This window comes from Macaca mulatta, chromosome 2 (genome assembly GCF_049350105.2).
Source record: "Macaca mulatta isolate MMU2019108-1 chromosome 2, T2T-MMU8v2.0, whole genome shotgun sequence".
NCBI classification, from domain to species: domain Eukaryota; kingdom Metazoa; phylum Chordata; class Mammalia; order Primates; family Cercopithecidae; genus Macaca; species Macaca mulatta.
Window position 1 is genome coordinate 119,304,673 of NC_133407.1, and position 21,862 is coordinate 119,326,534.

At 39.4% G+C, this 21,862-nt stretch overlaps 1 protein-coding gene across 1 annotated transcript in view; it reads right to left on the reverse strand.

Moving 5' to 3' along the window:
• Window positions 1-21,862, reverse strand: part of ERC2 (ELKS/RAB6-interacting/CAST family member 2) — a 975,448-nt gene that overhangs the window by 236,506 nt on the left and 717,080 nt on the right. The window lies entirely within an intron of this gene.

Below are 21,862 nucleotides of genomic sequence, written 5' to 3' on the forward strand. Positions count from 1 at the left end.
GCTCTCTCAAGAACTAATTCACTCCTGAGACAAGAGAATTAGTCCATTTGTGAGGGCTCCACCCTCATGATCCTCATGATCTAAGTACTTCTTAATGCCCCTGCCTTTTAATACTGTTATGTTGGTAATTAAGTTTCCATCATATGAACTTTTGGGGGATATATTCAAACTACAGCACCAAGTAAGGTTCTAGATACTCTGAGAAAACCCCCAAAACTGGGTAGCAATTTCACCTATTACTTTTTTCATGCAAGATTTTCTTTTGAAGGCAGACAGAGATATTTACTGGAAACCCTGTTCTATTTTCAATGCATTTAGTGATGCTCCCTTGACATCCCACCAAAAACAATTACTTCATCTGCCTTCCTTGTTTCAGTAATTACACTACCATCCACTAAGCAGCACAAATCCTGAACTTAGAAGTCATCCCTGAGTTCTTTCCTTCTTTCTCTATCCAGAGCCAATCCACTGACAACTTCAGTAGGTTTTACTTGAAAGTATGCCGCTTATCTAAACTCATGCACTACTATAAAAACATCAACCAACCATCAGCATCACTCACTGGGGACCACTACAAAAGCTTACTCATTGATCTCTCTGGTAAAGAGAGTAAAGTCATCTTTCAAAACATTATAAGCCCAGATTCCACCATTCTATTGTGTAAAGATGCATTGCATCACTCTTTAGACTTGAAATCCAGACCCTTTATTGATGCTTGCAACACATTACACTAAACAGCCCTGACAACCTCTCTGAGGGCCTCTGTTCCTCTTCTCTTTCCTCAATCATTAGGCTCCAGTGCATTTCGTTCCAGGTCTCTGCTAGTCCTCGGAAATGTTACCCTTGGCCCCTCATGTCACAGGCTTCACCTTTCTATGCTTTTGCCTCACACAGCTCTTATCTTCCAGGTGTGTGACTGACTACTGACTTAGACTGCCTCATGTCCAAGTCGGTCATCTGTCACATTACACTACTTCATTATTTTATAGCACTCTTTGCCACTTGATAGCATCTTATTATTTGCTTTGTAGACTTGATGCTCCATGAAACTGGGACCTCTATCAATCTTGTACACCACCAATTCTCAAGCTTCTAGAAGATCCCTCAGCACATAGCGGGCGCCCAAAAATGTGAGTTCAAGGAAGAGGAAAGTTCATTTTTTACTTTTTACAGACTTTTAAAGATATCACCAGGCACCTCTTCCTTTCATTTTTAACTAATTAGAATGCTTTGTTTCCTGCTTAACCTATAGTCATCACTTATTCAGAGAAGTTTTAAAGTTGCCTCCTTCAATCTTTATGGTATAATTTTATGACCACATCTGTCACAAATTTTAACCTGGAATTTTCTGGGATGATTTTTGAGTAGGAAATAGCCCTCCTGGGTGTGTTTCATTGAATCCTCCTTTCCTCTGGGAAAGTCTTATCCTCATCATTTGTGTCTCTTCTGAAACAGTCTAGCTACTTTGGAAGACCCCGCAGCCTCAAGGAAGCCTCCACACTGAGAACTTCCCTCACACACAATGCCCAGGACTAAAACCTGGTCATGATCCTGTTTTGCCTTTCTTTAATCCCCATCACCAGACCAGGCCCTCTCCAGATGTTTGGACAAGGTGGTCATTATTTGGATCTCAGATTATTCCCCTTTTCACTGCAGGGATTTATATGGAGTTTTCTGGGCCCCACTAATGCCTGGCAGTAGGAGCTTCTGTTTGAAGCTCACGCAGATGTGTGAGCAGCAGAACATGTCAGGAAATATCTCCATTTTCCAGAAGAAAAGCAGGGCAGGCTGGACTACCACCAGCAGCATTAATATCCAGCTTACAGAGCCTGTCTGCTTTTGGATAACAGCTGAGACAATAGACATGCTTGCGGCTCCCAGCCAGTGCATATTTATACAGAGGGTGAAGCTGAAGAGGCTATACAGACTTTAAATCAGGGAGAGTCTATTTGCTATCTGCTATTCCAAACTTTAGCTACAACGCACAAGGTGACTGCAATATTTTATCCCCTCTGTTATAAACTGAAATATCTAAGTGAAGCTTTTTTAATAAAAACAAACTAAAGGACCGATATTAGGAAAATTGGGGATTGGAGGTAAACTGACTACACCTCTACAACTGCATCTTTACAGACATATGCAGGTATTTAAAATGCTGATTTAAAAACCTTAGTGACGTGAAAATATTTATGTTTGTTGAGAAACAATTCTCTGCAAGTGAGTCTGTCATGTTTCTGTGCATTTTACAAGCACAGACACTATTTTCTTTTCTGATAATCTTTCAAGGCCATTTGTACAGTGACTAGCTTTGAAAGACAGAGGTGGTTTTTCTTTTTGGATCAAAGGGAAGACACGCTTACTGCCCCATATAATAGTGTCTCCTTCCAGAGCAAAAGGCAGGCAGGCATGTTACTGCCCATTATAAAATATTCAGATTCTCTGATCTCAGGGTTGCCCTCCTATAATACAAATGACTACGTATGTGTTCATCCAGTCCATCCGACTGGCCTCCATGGGACTTGGAGCAAGGAGAATCGACACAAATATACTAATTCTTCACTCTGTGCCATGAGCAATAAAGTCCTTTATCTTTGGCCCAGAAGCCTCTTGTCATCTGCCTGCATCCATGGAACTGAGGCAGGCTAACCTGTTAGGATACCAGTAGGGAAGATCTTAGACACTTCATAGTTCTTGACATATAAATGTATATCCAAAATGATCCCTAAAACATAAAGCTATACAGATAGGAAAAAACAGGGACAAGAAGGAAGTATACCAAAATGATAATAATCACCATTTCAAGGCGATGGGATGAATGAGGCATTTGTTTTTTTGTTTTTTTTTTTTTGTTTTTTACTTTTTTCTGCTTATACTCTTAAGCATTATTCTCAGAAAATATCCTAAGAGTAAACATTTAAAACTTGTAAGTTAGGCTTTCGGTCATCAAGTAAACTGCAGGTACATAGTTCAAAATCTTAGCAGGTGTGTAATTTGCTCATTTTCCCACCCAGGTTATCTATAATATGTTCTGTCTGTCCTTCCATTCTTTATGCACAGATAGGCACACACACACATTTTCACACACACACAATGTCTGATACAATCTACATCATCTACCACTTGGAAAACTGTAGTAGTCTCCGAACCAGACTCCCTGTGTCTACTTTCAGCCTGCTTTAACCCATTTTCCCTTTCTAGGTCAAAATTTGAGATTATATAGCTTTAATAACTGTCAAAAGTCATCATCAATCCAAACAATAATCATTTAAAAAAATATTTTACTTTAAGTTCTGGGGTACATGTGCAGAATGTGCAGGTTTGTTACATAGGCATATACATGCCATGGTGGTTTGCTGCACCCATTAACCCATCATCTACATTAGGTATTTCCCTAATGCTCTCCCTCCCCTAGCCCACCAACCCCCGACAGGCCCCAGTGTGTGATGTCCCCTCCCTGTGTCCATGTGTTCTCATTGTTCAACTCCCACTTATGAGTGAGAACATGTGGTGTTTGGTTTTCTGTTCTTGTGTTAGTTTGCTGAGAATGATGGTTTCCAACTTCATCCATGTCCCTGCAAAGGACATGAGCTCATCCTTTTTATGGCTGCATAGTATTCCATGGTGTATATGTGCCACATTTTCTTAATCCAGTCTGTCATTGATGGTCATTTGGGTTGATTTCAAGTCTTTGCTATTGGGAACAGTGCCGCAATAAACATACATGTGTATGTGTCTTTATAGTAGAACGATTTATAATCCTTTGGGTATATACCCAGTAATGGGATTGCTGGGTCAAACGGTATTTCTGGTTCTAGATCCTTGAGGAATCACCATACTGTCTTCCCCAATGGTTGAACTAATTGACACTCCCACCAACAGCATAAAAGCGTTCCTATTTCTCCACATCCTCTCCAGCATCTGTTGTTTCCTGACTTTTTAATGATTGCCATTCTAACTGGCATGAGATGGTACCTCATTGTGGTTTTGATTTGCATTTCTCTGATGGCCAGTGATGATGAGCTTTTTTGCATACGTTTGTTGGCTGTATAAATGTCTTCTTTTGAGAAGTGTCTGTTCATATCCTTCACCAATTTTTGATGGGGTTGTTTTTTTCTTGCAAATTTGTTAAAGTTCTTTGTAGATTCTGGATATTAGCCCTTTGTCAGGTGGGTAGATTGCAAAATTTTTCTCCCATTCTGTAGGTGGCCTGTTCACTCTGATGATAGTTTCTTTTGTTGTGCAGAAGCTCTTTAGTTTAATTAGATCCCATTTGTCAATTTTGGTTTTTGTTGCCATTGCTTTTGGTGTTTTAGTTATGAAGTCTTTGCCCATGCCTATGTCCTGAATGGTACTGCCTAGGTTTTCTTCTAGGGTTTTTAATGGTTTTAGGTCTCATGTTTAAGTCTTTAATCCATCTTGAGTTAATTTTTGTATAAGGCGTAAGGAAGGGGTCCAGTTTCAGTTTTTTGCATATGGCTAGCCAGGTTTGCAATACCATTTATTAAATAGGGAATCCTTTCCCCGTTGCTTGTTTTTGTGTATGATTCTAAAATTTAGGCTTTTAAGCTTTAACACTTATTTCACCTCTCATAATACCATAAAAAATCCCAACGAATTAATTTCTAATTTTCACTTGACTGTCAGAGAAAAACATATATCAATTTCTAATTCTCTACAAATGTTATTAAATACAGTTCCAAGTCAAATTAGCCTTAATTATCAAACCTCAAAGTACATTTAAAATCTTTTTAATAAAATTACATTTAAAGTCACTCACCAACCTTAAATTAATATTCATATTAAAAAATCTATTTTGCTCTTTGTAACTTTCTCCTTATTGTATTTTTGTTTTATTTTGTTTTGCTTTTGCCTAACAAATCTATTTTTATAGATATTGGCATTATACAATCATAGAACTCTAAATAAAATTAATGTAACTAAGATTATCTATATTTTCAAACCCTCATTTAAATACTGACCATAAACTAATGATATTTTCCCCAAAAATAACTTGATTGAGATCTACATTCATTAATTCTAGTCCATTTAAATCAAAGGGTCATTAGTAGAAGATAAAAAGGTATATGAAACTAGAGAAATGAGAACATTTCATACTTCAGGATATTTGGCAAGGCATTCAGAAGCTTATCTGGCTATTTGTATAGAGATGGCAGGCCTAGAATTAAACAAAATCTTAATTCCAGACTAACAGAGCCATTGATTTGGTTTTTGAAGCAAGAAGTTTTACAAAATGAGTTACAATAACTCCTTCCTTCTCTCTCTCTCTTTCTCTCTCTCTCTCTCTCTCTCTCTCTCTCTCTCTCTCTCTGTCTCTGTCTTTCTGAGGTGGACTCTCACTCTGTTGCCCAGGCTGGAATGCAATGGTGTGATCTCGGCTCACTGCAAGCTCCGCCTCCCAGGTTCATGCCATTCTCCTGCCCCAGCCTCCCAAGTAGCTGGGACTACAGGTGCCCGCCACCACGCCCGGCTAATTTTTTGTATTTTTAGTAGAGATTGGGTTTCACCGTGTTAGCCAGGATGGGCTTGATCTCCTGACCTCGTGATCCGCCCACTTTGGCCTCCGAAAGTGCTGGGATTACAGGCGTGAGCCACCTCGCCTGGCCAACTCTTTCTTAAGTTAATAGACTTTAGCTAAGACAGGTTGAACATCCTGAATCCAAAAATCCCAAATCCAAAGAACTCCAAAATCCTATATGCTTTGAGCACCAACAGGACATTCAAAGACAATACTCATTGCAGCATTCTGGATTTTTGGATTTGAGATACTCTATTGGTAACTGTAATACAAATATTCCAAAATCTGAAAAAAATGTGAAATCTGAAATACTTCTGGTCCCAAGCATTTCAGATGAGGGAATACTCAACCTGTAATTTAAATCACTGTGAGCTAACTGTGTACAGTTATGGGTTTTCATTATCCCTGCCTTAAAGGTCAGGTTTGTTTTGAGGATGGGTATACCGAATATAATTTTATAAAAACTAATTTCATTTTGCCATCCCTATGTCAGATTCTACACTTTTACAGTTCCCATGAGCCAGATTGCTGATACAACGACAGAATGCACCTACCAAGAAAATCACAAACATTGAAATAGATTAGGAAGCTTATATTAAATATCCTTGCTTTTTTTTTTTTTTTTTTTTTCTCATGGCAAATTTTGGTCCAGCCATTCAAAAACTGGAAACACTAAAATACCACCAGTTCTGATGTACCATTTTTTTTTTAAAAGGCTCCACTTTAAAGAGTATACCAGTGACAAGACACTTGGATATAAACTGGAAACAAAAAAACCATTATTTTCCCCAATGGAAGAATTACCTTCTAGAATCAAGATCACATTTATATTGCTTCAAAAATTATTACTGTCCCATCAATCTGAAGAAGTTCCATAAGCTTGAAATCATGTTCAGTCTATCCCTTTTGCCTTTTTATAGACAACATGAAAAGTACATATATGCCCATTCTTAGACATTTAGTAGGTTTAAGTATATACCAAAGACTTGCAAAATTATCTTGAGAACATTGCCATCCTCAAGTACCAATTACTAAAGTGATCTATCTATGCCCCCAAAATGTAGCTTAAAATATGAAAAGGAAGCCCACATATGCTAGGAAGGAAGATAAGATAATGTGAAGAGAAATAAATCTATAAGAGTCTGCTGAATGCCAAGCTAAGAAAGTGTATCATAGACAGCATTTTATCAAAGTGCAGCCTAAACAAATGTCAAGGGGAATAATTTCTTTAACAAATATGGGCAACAATAGAGGAAAAAAGGGGGAAATTCTGTGCCCTGTCATACGTTTAGTCAGGATTAACAATGGATAAAAATATGTGCAAGAACACATTTAATAACCCTAAACTGTCATTCAGTGTGTAGGAGGTAATCAAGATACAGCTAATAAAACACCAAAAAAAATGGTTTTAGCCACCCTGAAAAAAAAAAAAAAAACACTCCATGGAATAAAACAAAACAGGGCTGAAGGGCATCTCCTGCCAAGATAAATGCCTTCTTTTGAGTGTCGCCTGTGGCCAGCCCTCACAAAGAGAGCTCCAGGATCCTCTGGTGGTAATACATGACTACCTCACTTATCACAGTCCATTTAAAAGGGAGCTTTGTAAACATTTCTACTTCACTCCCCATTGCTGTCGTTCTATTAATGATGATTTGAGCTCTGAAAGAGGATCTAAAATTAATTTCAGGAGTTGCAAATGAGGCAGGCCAATTAGGAACTATTATAAATTGGATTTGGGAAGAACCATTAACACATTGTTTCTTGTGGGTTCTTGTTTGAGTTAGCTGACCCATCTTTAGAAGTGCATTCAATTACAAAGGCAGATGCTTAAAAAATGCATTCCATTAAGAAATGTTTGGATAATGACATATAAGAGAAAGTCTACATTATGTATGGTGCTTAGCCCAGGCAGTCATGTTCTAATCATATTGTGGGGGGAAAAAGTCCGCTCAATCAACTTTTCTCAGCTAATTACTATTTTCTTTCCCTCATGACCCTGAATATTCAACTGTAAGTTCAGTAGGAGGTGACTTCAGACAGATGGTGACGAAAGATCCTATTCAAAACAGTCTCTGTCTCACCCCTGGGGTGAGGGTTGGGTGGAGGTTTGCTGCGATCAACTCTGGAGATAGATGTTCATTTGCCTCAATTTTAAAAGCTGTATTTTCAAATGGCATCTTGAGAAAGAAAAGTTCTTTAATATCAATTAGTATCAACCCTACCCACCAGCAGAATGATGTATGGTATATGCAGAAGGGGCCACGCAGAAAGCAAAGCAGCTCACATGAGGTGGGGCCCACAGGGTGAGATATATTTGAACAACCATGAGTTTCAGCAAGGACAAAGAACAGACCAGATTCGTAAAGGCCAGGCTTTGGCAGCCCAGACTTCTTAATGTGGTTTGCTCCCTGTCGCCCACCTAAAATTGACCTCAAAAAAATAGTTTACTCCAATTACGAAGAATTCTGTCTTTGAAACCTAATAGCACATGACTGGAATTTCCTAACACGGGGGCCATGGAGTCTTGTGGAAGTTCTTTACTCTAAGCACCAGCATCTACCCTGTTCCTTGCTCAGTGCATGAGCCAGGGAGGCAGCTGGCCCATCCGGCAGTTCCTCCAGTTCCTCCAACTGGATCAGAACACTCTCAAGTGCCAACGTCATGTGCTTCAGGTCACTAAGAGGGCAAATGCCAGCATCATTTGGCATCCTGCTACAAAGGGGTATTGGTGAGTCTGAAGCCAACTGATTTTCCCACATAGAAAAGGTCCAAGGCCAGAGGAGGAGTGCCAGGAAGAGCTACTCCCCCCATTCTAAATGTTTCTCTTGAATCCTGTCCTTCTAGAGAATTGATAAAAAGGCAGTGAAGGATGGGAGGGACCATTGTCCCAGGCCTTGGCAGTGGACATGTGTGAGACATTGCTCGTTACTATGTGCCTGATCCACCAAAAAAAAGAAAATACAAGAAAATATTTCTTTTGAGCACTTTGGCCTATTATGATTTTTTAAAAAAACATACCCACACAAATAAGATATTACTCAAGTTTTTAAGAGGAGGAGGTACTGATCTTTATTTAGTGCTGGGGCTTTGGAAGCAAATGTACCTGAGTTTGAATCTCAGTGATACCTTTTTTCTATGACCCTGGGTAAGTTACTCACTGTCTCTGAAACTTCAAGTTCCTCATAAATAATCTAAGATGGACAATCGTAACTCTCCCTTGGATTGAGGCAGGAGAATATGGTGGAGGCAGGGAACTGAAGGCCATTTCACTCCAACTTCCTAGAACTAAATTAAAAGGAAAACCCTAACTTTCCATGCCTAAGTAACAAAAGGACCAGAGGTTACTCCCTTCGCAAACTCCCACCTTTTCTGCATGGCAAATGGGAAATTGGCTGTCCGCAACCAATCAGACTGATTGCCAGCCCAGTCTTCGTTTGCATGCAAGTGCAACTTTGTGGCTGGGCACGGTGGATCACGCCTGTAATCCCAGCACTTTGGGAGGCTGAGGTCGGTATATCACCTGAGGTCAGGAGTTCGAGACCAGCCTGGACAATATGGTGAAACCCCATCTCTACTAAAAATACAAAAAATTAGCTGGGCATGGTAGCAGACACCTGTAATCTCAGCTGAGACTGATGCAGGAGAATCGCTTTAACCCAGGAGGCAGAGGTTGCAGTGAGAGGAGGTTGAGATCGCACCACTGCACTACAGCCTGGGAACAAGAGTGAAACACCATCTCAGAAAAAAAAAAAAAAAAAAAGAAGTGCAACTTTGTAACTTCACCTTAGCCTCTGATTGGTTGCAACCAATCAGATGTTTGCACAGGAATGTGACCTTTGTAACTTCGCTTCAGGCTCTGATTGGTTGCTTTCAGACCGGCTGCGGGCCACTGCTTCATTTACCTAAGGTGAATGCCAAGTGGCCAATGGGAAACCTCTAGGAGGTATTTGGACCTGAGGAGGTTCTGTATCCAGGGCCTGTGACCACTGCTGGGGCCTGCTCCCACCCCGTGGAGTGTACTTTCATTTTCAATAAATCTCTGCTTTCATTCTTTTATTGCTTCATTCTTTCCTTGCTTTGCTTTGTGTTTTGTCCAATTCTTTGTTCAAAACGCCAAGAACCTGGACAACTTGCAGTCAAGACCCTCTACTGGTAACAGGATCATCGTGAGAATTACATGATCAAGCATGTAAAGATTTTGTTCAGTGCCTGACATGACCACACAAGAAATGCTAGCACTTACTTATTAAATGACACAGACCCCACCAAAGTTAAAGATTCAAAGGTTTTGCATTACTTTCTATGGGCTCCCCTTTATAGTGGATATATCTAAACATGCTCACTGGTCTCTTACTTTCAAGACAAACTTTCAGAGAGGCCTTTAAAATTGGTTTCTGTTATTAAGTTGCACATTTGACTTTCATGAGTTGACATCTGCTCCATAAACAGACATAAAGAAGAAAACAGAGTTTGGAGAGGAATCTGTTGACCATAGAAGAGCTGCATCCCAGACAAGCCAGGCTTGACTTGGCCTATAACTGTCCAACATCATTCCATCCAAATTGATAGGAAAGGCCACGTGGGAAATAGGCAAGACATGATGTCACATAGTTTAAGAAACTGAGAAATAGAAATGTGTTCTGAAAGGCGACTTTTAAAAAGTCAAAGTCAAGTGCAAAATCAAACAAATTCAAAATAAAGATTCTTCCATTGGAAAAAAATACTTTAAAAAACTGGTAAATCTAGGAAGCAGGGAGGGTGAGTGAAATGAAGGGACTTCCATGACACACTGCAATACCCTCTGTTAGTGGTACTGTTAGATGATGGTGCTTGGTCATTCTTGTTATTCCCGTTCAGTAATAAGAAAGCCTCTCTGTTGACCATTCAACTCTGCCAAAGTAGCTTTCTATGTGAAATACACCTAACCAGAATCTCTGGAAAGTTACAGATGAGTAATAATGAGAAAACCAAATACATCTGGACTTCACTGTGGGACAGAGCTTTGTCCAGTATCTGCCTAAACTAAACCTATTGTCCATGGGTGATCAGTTACTGTCAAGAGACTGTCACATTGCATTAATGTTTTGGTTGGAAATGAGTAACTACCAGAAAATAGGTCACTGACATCAAGGCTTCACCCCCATGGCATCCAATCAATTAATTTTTTCTTATTGGTGAAGTGAGGTTATGTGTGTGTATATATGTACGTTTCTCTAAAACCAATATGTTTTAATTTCCCCTCTAGTGTATATTTAAAGCTACTAATATTTATTTGTCAGCCTTTGCACAGAGCAGCAAATTGCACTCCTACGTCTTGAACTAAATATTTCCCTTCTTAATTTGAATATTTTGTGTTAAATCAAACCTTCCATTGTTTATGTTTACATGGAATAGAATATTCCCACAGCTAAATTGTAATAAAAAACAAAACAGATCATCATGCCATTGCTGTGAGAAGAATATGTGCAGAAGGGGGCACATTCTGGAATTCTGTTAGTGCAACATTCAAATAAAATTGAATTAAGGTTCTGTGAAGGGTTTTTTTTTTTTAAACGAAGTCTTGCTCTGTCACCCAGACTGGAATGCAGTAGCACAATCTCGGCTCACTGCAACCTCCACCTCCCGGGTTCAAACGATTCTCCTGCCTCAGCCTCCCGAGTAGCTGAGATTACAGGCATGCACCACCACACTCAGTTAACTTTTGTATTTTTAATAGAAACGGGGTTTCACTATGTTGTCCAGGCTGTTCTCGAACTTCTGACCTCAGGTGATCCGCCCACGTTGGCCTCCCAAAGTGCTGGGTGAGCCACTGCACCCAGCCTGGAGTGGATCTTTGTAGAGAGAAAACCATAAAAGTGAGTTTATTGGAGCCAGTTTTTATTTATGAGAAGGGAAAAGGCAGTTGTGCTTCTGCACAGGAGAAGGAAACACAGAGTGGCATGTCTGTGTGTGCTGCAGGTGATGGTGGTAGCCAGGCAAAGGATAGGTTTCTGCGAGGGGCAGGAAGGTCTGATCCCTTCTGAGAGAGGGGCTAAACAGATTCCCATCTGTTTATCAAAGACGTTGATTCAATGTTAATCAAAGCTGTTCTCCCTTGCTGTGCCTGCCACAGAACTGGACAGCAATTCAAGACAACCTAGAGGAGACTTTTTGGGAGGGTCAACGAAGCTGATGGCTTTTAAGGCATCCTCAAAGATGCTCAAAGATGCAATTCCTCATGTAAATGTCTAAACAACTTTGTGAAGTCTGGATTTTACGTCTGCCATCTTGTGGCCACTGCAATAAATATTGCCCATTTCAATTTTTTTCTGTAGTTACATCTCTAATAATCTATATTCAAAAAAGGTACCAGAAAGAGTGCTTATTAAAAAAAACAAACATTACACATGGGAGAGAGATCCATGATTCAGGGGGAGCTAGGACATTTCATTTTCAAATCCCCATTCTGCTGACATTTTTCATTCATTTACTAAAGTCTAGTTTCAAATAATTAGCTATCAAATTATCATGTGATACAGGATTGGGACTGCTGAGAAGTCAGTTAAGAGATGACAGGGAAGTTTTAGGTGCCTGTTTTTTTTTTTAAAAGAGGTCATTTAATGGACGCAGAGTTTCTTCCAAATGAATAACAGTCTCTGCATTTCTGTACTTGCCATACATTTGCTAAGAGAACAACCAGAATAAAATAGATTGTTAAACCAAAGGGGGCTTCATACCTTAAAACTAAGGGAAATTGCTTTTCTGGAAATAACTGAACGTCCCAATGAGTGAGATTAGAAATACTTTATTCTACACTCTAAGAAAGAGAAATGAGACAAAATTTATATAAATAGACAAAATAGTTCTGCGTTGGGAAGAAATGGTTAAAACGCCACTATGAAAACACAGCCTATCTAATGCACACTCACTAATCATGATCTTGTTGATTGTGTCAATAGAATGGAAAGCAAATACATGTGGTCATTGCCTTTGCAAAGTTTCACCAATGAATCACAGGCTTCAAATGAAAAGGAAGCACAAGAGCATATTCAATGACCACAAATTAATTTCAGAGCCCAAGTTACAGAAGTATAGAACTATGCATCTTCATACATATACCTAAAGCCCTCCACTGCTAAGCAACGGTTCAAAAGACAGGCCAAAGAGCTGCAAGACTCAGCCCATAGATTCCTAAATTATAAAAAGTTATATTTGTTAGTTACCCGAAATTTCTGGACTCATGAATACAATTTGTGGGATGCTACCGGAGTGCTCCTTCCCAGAGTTTGAAGGAACCTGAAACCACACAGCAGCTGCAGAAGGAAAGGGTCTGGTAAACTACCTGGAGGAGCTCCACATCTGGAAAGAATCGCAAGGGAGCCAGCCCAAGAAACAATGGCATAGAAAGCAATCTCAGATTTACAGGATGGGTGGCCTTGTGGCTCATAGAAGTGAAATTTCCACCCTGGGAAGAGCAATTACTGGAAGCAGGAACATTTCAGATAGGAAATTATGAAGTCCAACCTGAAGCAGCTAAACTGAATGTGTTCCTCTAGGGTGGCTGTTTACTGGCCACATAAGCAAAAATAAACCATCCAGGTGGTCAGAAGCAGTTCATCAATTCCTTCAACTCATTCACCACATATTTACTGAGTGCCCACTGTGTACCAGGTACCACGGATGAATGAGGACAAGCAAGACAGAAACCATTCCTGCTTCTCTAACAGCAGAACTCAGAGACTGCTAACACAGTAGAACCCAGAGATTGTCCACAGTCATGAGACAGACTGACCCTGTGAGGATGCCACCAGACACAAAGAAACACCCTTCTATTACCATCATGAGCAAATGCTGGATCATCAGCAATACCGTGCAAAGAAGATATCCCTGAATCCTGTTTCCCAATTCAAAGGCTGGGCAAATAATCCACATGGCATTTCCCTCTGCATGTATCAAATACTAGGATAATCAATTCAAAAGTTCCCTTCCAGCCCATCCTCTTCATACCGTATGCCCAGTATAATCCAGTTGCAATCAGAAGCTCAAAATAAACAAATAGAAACATGAAACCTCATAGTCATAGCTAGTAGGACGAATAATACTAAGTTCACTTTTTTATGGGTCAGAAACAATTGAATATCAGAAATTTCGTATGGTTTAACCAAATAGTCTTCCAAAATATAAGGAGTTTTATTGGTTTCTTTGTTTGCTTACAATATATGTCCATAGATCCTTTTAATTCATTATAATTTTATATCCTCAGAGATGTAAAAGGTTGAGGTAATTCCCTCTCCACAATATCCAACATACACCCAAGACTGACCACTAGAGGTAATTAACTCAGTCTGCAGAAGGCCTTTTGCACAAATTGGAGGTGGGGGGAGGAGGCCTAGGAACCCAGAGAGGTGACAGAACTCAGTCCTGTAAGAGGGGCTCCCAGGCCTGGAAAATCACTGGTGACCAGACTCCAGCCTGACACTGATTACCAGTACCTGCAATACTGATCTGTTGAATGCTGAGATCAGACCATCTATCTCGCTGGACAACATTGAGGCTTCCCAGCTCCACTGACCAACAACCAAGCACCCCTGTTTAGATTTGAACTTCAAGGCATGAGACATAAGGCAGGGGTCAAGAAGAACGGGGCTGCAGAATACTTAAGGTGAGAGATGAGGCCAGCTGGACTTCCTGGGTCAAGTGGCGACTTGGGGAACTTTTCTGTCTTACAAAAGGATTGTAAAATGCAACAATCAGGAACTTTTCTGCCTCACAAACCGATTGTAAAATACACCAATCAGTGCTCTGTAGAACGCACCAATCAGTGCTCTGTGAAACACACCAATCAGCAGGATTCTAAAAGTAGCCAATTGTGGGGAGGATTGAAAAACAGGCACTCTGATAGGGCAGAAACGGAACATGGGAGGGGACAATAAGGGATTAAGAGCTGGCCACCCCAGCCAGCAGCGGCAACCGGATTGGGTCCCCTTCCATGCCGTGGGAGCTTTGTCTTTTCACTCTTCACAATAAACCTTGCTATGGCTCACTCTTTGGGTCAGTGCCATCTTTAAGAGCTGTAACACTTGCATGGAAGGTTCGCAGCTTCATTCTTGAAGTCAGCGAGACCACAAACCCACCAGTGGGAACCAACTCCGGACATAAAGGGGCTCAAAATCCCATTGAAGAGAGGCATAATGAAAACACATTTTTAAGGATGACTGCATAACTATAGGTGGTGGCTTAAAAGAGGAGTCTAATGTTGTTAACCAGTGTCTTAATTTCTACCATTTTCAAAGAGAATTTACTATGGACAGAATATGATGCTGCGTGTTATGAAGGATCAGCAATGGATAAGGCTTACACACTGTTCTGGTAAAGAAAGAAAAAGCATATAAATACTTAAATCATAAAATAAAAGATAAATAATAGTTGATTAATGTCTTCATTGTTAAGATATAGGATAAGCAATTGTTAATAATTATTATTTTGATTACTATATGTATATGCAAGGCGTAAATAAAGCACGTTGTTTCATTTAGTCTGCTCAAAATAGCTTTCCAAGAGAAAGTTTTATTACACCCCTTGTAAAGTTGAGTAAACCAAGACTGTAATATTTAAGTAGGTTGTCCAAGGTCCCATTGCTTTTAACCCATTGCTTTTAAAAGTAGAACTGGAATTTGAATCTAAGTCTGTGATGTCAAAGACTAAACTTGGCCATTTCACTAAAATTCCTGGTTGCAGGAAGGAAGAAATGTCCCTTTGATCTGGGATGATGGGGGCAGGCTTCACAGAGGGTAAGGGTGACAGCTGAGTATGAAGGTAGGGCAGGATTGGAAGGGCTCTGGAAGGAAAAGAGTGGCTTCCAGATGGGGTAAGTGTCTGATTAAAAGCTGAGATGATTCAGTCATTCAAAATTATTTATCTTTTCCTTACTTATGTCTGTTCCTAGTTGCATAACTTTCAAGGATGCTGGAATACCACCACCAAGGAAAAAATGTGGTCAAATAAAGTTATGCCTTAAGTGCCAACAGAAAGACTGGTTTGGCCAGTGCTGACGTTTTCACGCATGCCAGCATGCACACGTGAGGATGTAGGAACACATGCGTAAGTTGTTTTCTGGGGAACAGCAGCTTTTTATTGTGAAATTCAGTAATGTCCTTTCTAATTTTTGGAATTAAAATGACCCTTTCTCAAATGATGATGATAATAGTTAACACTTGAATAGTCTTATTTAATAGCTTAATTAGGTTAGCAAGCATATGTTGTTTTCAAAAAATATTTTTTCCTATGGTTGGTCCATGACCTCCACGGTCTGGAAAACATTCACGTGATTGCTGTATGTTACTATCAGAGTATGTGTGAGGAACATCCTCTTCCTTTCTACATAGGTAAGGGCTTTCCTTGTGAAAAGTGTTCAGCACTTCCGAGCTGGCTGCCTTATAAATGCCATGTTGAACCCAAATTGTTTGTACTGAGTGACCATCCCTTTGCCAATATCTGTTTCCGATATGGTATCTTTAGGATATAAGTGGAGAATAATCTCTTTATTTCACAAATAGGCCCATCAGACAAGAGATCCAGGTCCTTCTAGGGGTCTTCAGTGACCACAGAAGGAAAGAAAAGCTGAGTTGGTCAATGCCAATCTTTAGGAAAATCATTTCTAAAGGTGGCAAGAAAGGCCTAGTGTAAAATATGACATACTCTGCCTCTCTTTCTTTTGTTCATTTTGTTGGATTTTAGTACAACATGTGTATATATAACCAGAGAAGACTTGGGCACATGGTAGTTATCCCTTCAATTATCTGCTAGAGTAACATAGACGAGGCTTGCTCCAGGGGCACCCTGAGATTTGAACTAGGACTTAAGGATGAAAGTCACAAGTAGGTAAGGCTGAGGCTAAGTCAGTAACAGAAGCAACTCTGGCTAAGTCAGAGCTGTCAACAATGGCCTGGGCTCCCTCATAGCCATCTCTGACAGTGTTGGTACAAACAACAGAAGGCAACGTCGAGAAAATCCCAGGGAAATAATTCTTACAATGGAGGAACGATGTGACTAAACACATGCTTTGGTTGGGTTTATTTGGATTGCAAGCAAAAGAAACTAATTCTGCCTAACTTAGCAAAAACACAAAGTGTTAGAGGGATACTTGAATAAACTGAGGAAAAGAAAAGAGCTAACAAGTGAGCTTTAGGAGGGTCAGTGAGAAAGTTGCTCCAGGACCCTCAGTAGCAGGAAATCCTAAACCTTTCTTCAGAAGACCTACTGTTTACAGAATAACTTTGTTACAACCTCCAGGCTTAATGGAAAAAGAGTAATGTTCCTGGAAAGAAAATCAGTTAGCCCCATCTAGGTCAATCAGCTATGGCCTGGTTTCCCCATCACTAGAAACACACCAAAAGAAAAACGGACAGCTATGAGCTGAGGGTCATCCTAATTGGCAGCTACTCTAATGATCTTACAGCTAAAGGGTCTATTTCTGTGGTGTGCTGGAGCTGGCTGCTAGCTAGCGAGAGTCAATTATGTGCATCTCCTTCCAACTTCAAGGGTCAGCCTGTGACTTGGCCATGGTAGAAGTATTTACACCACAGAAATTGGCAATCACTACCAATCAGGGATTTTGTTTTTTCCATTGACCTGGTTTACCAGCGCTCTGTTGGCCTATTTCAAGATAATTGAACAGTCTTGCCAAGACTGCTGAACAGGGGACATGCCATAGAGCCCACAATAGGGAATACATAGCTAACACACACCAGCACGTTTTCTGTGCCAAAGACTATACCATTCTAAGTCCTTTATGTGTACTAACTCATTTGATCGGCACAACAATCTAATGAGGAAGGTGCCATTATGTTCCCATTGGACAGATAAGAAAAGAGAGGCAGAAAGGAGTGAATTAACTTACTCAAGTTTACATGGCTAGTAAATGGCAAAGTAGAGATTTGAACCTGGGTAGTCTGTAATTTTATGTCTCAAAATAAAATAGATTATGTCTAGCATTGTTCTAAGCTGGGATACTGTTGACACAGCAAAAGCAGATTCACTTTGAATCAAGTGAGAACTTGGTTGAATTCTGGAAAGAGGATCCCTCAGTCACAATGTTGCCGTCAGTAAGAGCAGCCGAGGGCAGCTCTACAACTGGTGCTTGGATGTTTATTTCATTTCATTGTATATTTATTTCATTTCCAGGGATGCCCAAGGACTGAAGCCAAATCGCAAAATTGCTAACCAAGTCCACGGGGAAGAGACAGACTCACAATGCACACTGCTGGACTCCCCAAGTGGGTGACAGCAACACTTCAGAACTCAGTGGGCAGAGCAGATCATATGATTGCTCCCGGATGGGCTGTGATTTCTCAATTCCAGTGAGAAAGGGGAGAGAAGTCTGAACCTTCAACATACTTCCCCCCATCCCACCACCAATACTACAAAGCATAGAAAACAGAAAACAGGAGCATCATAGAAAGACAGTCATCCAATTTTACATGCGTGCCTCTGGCAAGTCACTTGACTTTACGTATCTTAGCTGTGGGAATCTATAAAATAAAAATGATATTACCTACCCCTGAGGTCACTAAGAGGTTCACATAAGATCCCCCCCAAAGGAAAACATCTGGAAAACTGCAAAATCCCACCGGAATGGTGAGCATTACTATCGGGGGTATCCCTACTCACAGAGCTGTGGCCCCCTAGGACGCAAATGGTGATGGTGCAACGGGGTTCATTTGAAACACTATCTGGTGTGGACACACTGTGTGCTAGGCACTGCTTCTATTGACTAAGCCAAACTCATTAAGTCAGTGTAAAATCACCAGTCCAGATGGCTAATGGGAATTTCAACTGGGGCAAACATAAATTCACGAAGGGAAAATGACTATCTGGAGGAGGCACAAAAGAGTTTTCCTTTTCCAGTGGTTCATTGAGAGAGGTGATGATAATCCATTGGCAGGAAAGAGAATGGCTGCTTCTAAATAAACTTAAACAATGATCAGTCTTTCTAAATGCACCAAACTTGCAATTAATATTTGTTGAATCAATGAATGGGATTCCACAAAACTCGATTTAAATCCTGGTTCTGCACCACTACCATCTGTGTGATTTTGGGAAAGCTAATTAGCTCTATGAATCTCAGTTTCTTCACCTGTAAAATGAGAATCCTAATACACTTATGAGGTATTATATAAGATAAATATGTAAACCATTTAGCACATTTAGTTGGTTATATAACAAGCAGTTATTATTATTATAAATGCAAGCTATAGTTATTTTTTACCATTATATTATGAGTGTGGGTCATTAACTTATTATTATCGGCTACAAGATAAATATGTTCAAGTAACTGATCTCTAGAGGTAAGAAAACTTTTTTTTGAGAAAACTATTTTAAAAACCGGGAGAGAACATACTTTTTTACTGTTTTCTGTACTTTTATCTATAGATTCAATACATTTCTAGTGTTTACCATGGTATCACAGTTCCAGTGCCACAGGCTTAAGCAAATGTAAATTGGAGAGGGAAAATTAATTTTTCAGATAAATGCAAAAAGAACTGCATTACAAAAATGACAGTGTATCCAAGACATTTCTGCTCTAGATTTTGGCTTCCTTTTCTTTAATCACCTAGCAGGATTCTTTTGGATATCCAAACTCAATATTTCAACGGCTCTTCAGAGCCAAAAAGCTTTCTGCAAAGGATTAAAGAAGTAGCAAAATGTCATTATAAATATGAATTTAATTTGCTTGAGAGAAAAAAAAACCCTGCATGGCTTTGACAGTTATCCATTCTTACATAAAAAAAATTGTAAATCTCATAAGAGTAATAGAAAAATATCAATGAACTGCTATGATCAAATAAATGAAAGTCCTATCAATTTATTTGTAGTTTCTCTTTGAACTACAAATAATAGATGCTAAATATCTTCCTTTGTCCCTTAAAGAAGTCTCAGATTCTTGGGTTTTTCTATCCTAAACAGCGCAACATGAGCCGTGACAATTCTTCACTGAAACTGAATTAATTTAGCTTTTAGCTTAAAAAAGCTAAAGTATCTATAACCCATAAGCTGTACTAATATAGCAAAATAACTGTATTGTATTCTTAAGTGACAGCTGCATTCTTTAGGTCATTCCTTAGTTAAACAAAAGTGGAGGTGGGAAAGGAGACACAGCAATTGTCCTGATATGGAGGCACAAATTAATCTCCATTTTTATACTTAAAAAAATAATTATAAATAAAATGCTCATAGTTCTGGTGATTGGCTATTCATCTTCTTTTTTTTTTTTTTTTTTCATCTTAGCCATTTCCTCAAAGATCTGTCTGCACTTCATTTATTTATTTCCCCCATAAAGAAGGATTATAATTCTCTTATCCCAAATTTGAAATACTGGTTTGTCTGTAAATATGGAAGCCTAGAAGAAGCCGCAGTAATTGGTGCTTTTAGCTGCCCACTTAATCTTGCTTAAGTTACCAGCATTCACGATGAGGAATGACCGAGAGGCACAGGTTGAGTAACCACCAGGATGGCAAATGCAGGGGATGAGGTTAATAAAGATTATTGTCAGGAACCTCAATGATACTCCAAAGCATGAGAACCAACAAATCACAAATTAAGAGCACTTGCTAACTAGAAGCAAGGTGACAGCCAACTACGGTAGTTAAGGCATTATTGCTTCTGTAAACGCTAAACTCAAGAATAAAGTAGACATGTAATCTTCAACTCCCCGAACACCCCAATTTGGCCACTAAAGATGCTGTTCTACATTTCCAAACATTTTCCCCTGTCACTGCTTTTTATACTTCAGTTCTCAGGTTGTAAGTATTTGTTACTTGCAAAGCAGCCCCCTTTGAACACTGAATCATGGGAGGCATTTGTAACTAACTGCCAATGCCGCCTGCCAAACAAAAACTCCCTGCTGGTGACATGACCACCTAGTGACCTCTAAAAATGTTGTAACAATGTGAAAAATAGCTCCCTCTTGTAGGAAACAGCAATTTTTTAAATTAAACGTACATCGAACGTTCGCTTATATACAGATAAATGGTGTTCAGAGTCACCTTCTCTGTTTCCAATTTCAATCTTTTGAAACCCAGCCCAAACCTAAATAAATAAATGTTGATACTAAGAAGAAACTAAGAGCTCAAGAGCCTTGTGATTTTGCAAACAGCTTTTTTCCATTTTCAAAAATCTAAACTCCGGGCCAGACACAGAACAGGTAATGAAAAGGAACAGGCTTGGCAGTCCCTCTGTGGTTCTAAGCTGAAAAATACGTCAGGCAGAAATAAGTGGCTATAATTTGGCAGGCTTAATGTCTTCAAAAGTTTGCAGCTTGCTAGAGAAAAAAAAATTTAAAACAGTTATAACATTTACAAATTGAAACACAATCATGAAGCTAAAAAGCCACATGAACATAATTTCATTATCCTCAGAGTTTTAAACATACTTTTATCATCTTCAGGTGTTTTTGCACCTACATAATAGAAAGTGCTGATAATTATTAAAACTGGGGGTACCAGGAAACTTTTTGATGCTAACACAATCTTTGGAGACTGTCATACTGATGAACTTAGTTTATGCCCTTGGCATCAAAATATTCTTGATCTCACGTTAAAAGGTGCAATGGAGCTTCCCATATGTGCCCCATGGGACACAAGGAATGGGAAATTGGACATGACAGTAAGTATTTTTTGAGCTATGGATCACTGTTTTTCCGGTTAGTTTATCTTTCTAAAATTTCAAAATTAAAAGTCTCAGAGCAACAGAGGTATGGCATGTCAAAGGCTGTTTGACTCTAATGTGTCTCTTGTTCATCCTGACATCTTCTGATGAATTATTTCCAAACACTGGCCCAAGCCACGAAAAATAAAATCAGCTTGAAAACAAAGGGGCACCAGCAACTGCCTGTTTCTAAGCCATTAAAATGCCTGGAAGATCACTCTTTTTAGAAAGAGTCCTTTTTACCTCCTTAAATCTTTCTCGCCTACCACCCCATCCCCTTCCTCGCTACCCAAAACAAAGAAAACCACCTTAAGAGTTCCCTCCCTCAAAGAGGGAGAAAGGGAATGTATATGCTTTTATCTCTGAATTTAAAAATAATAAGATGCAAAGAAGAAAAAAATGTATACCCAAATCCACATTAAAATATGTTTCTACCTTTTCAAATTTTAGCTTAAACCCACTTTGCTAAAATGCTGATATACCAAATTCAATATGCTTTTGGTGAAAACACTCCACGCTGAACTAAAAACTTCTCCCTGAACTAAAAACTACTCCCCTTGAAACTATGGTGTATGGGGGTAATCAGAAAAGAACACGGAACACCACATCACAAGTGTATAGGCATGGTGAATTATTGTCATT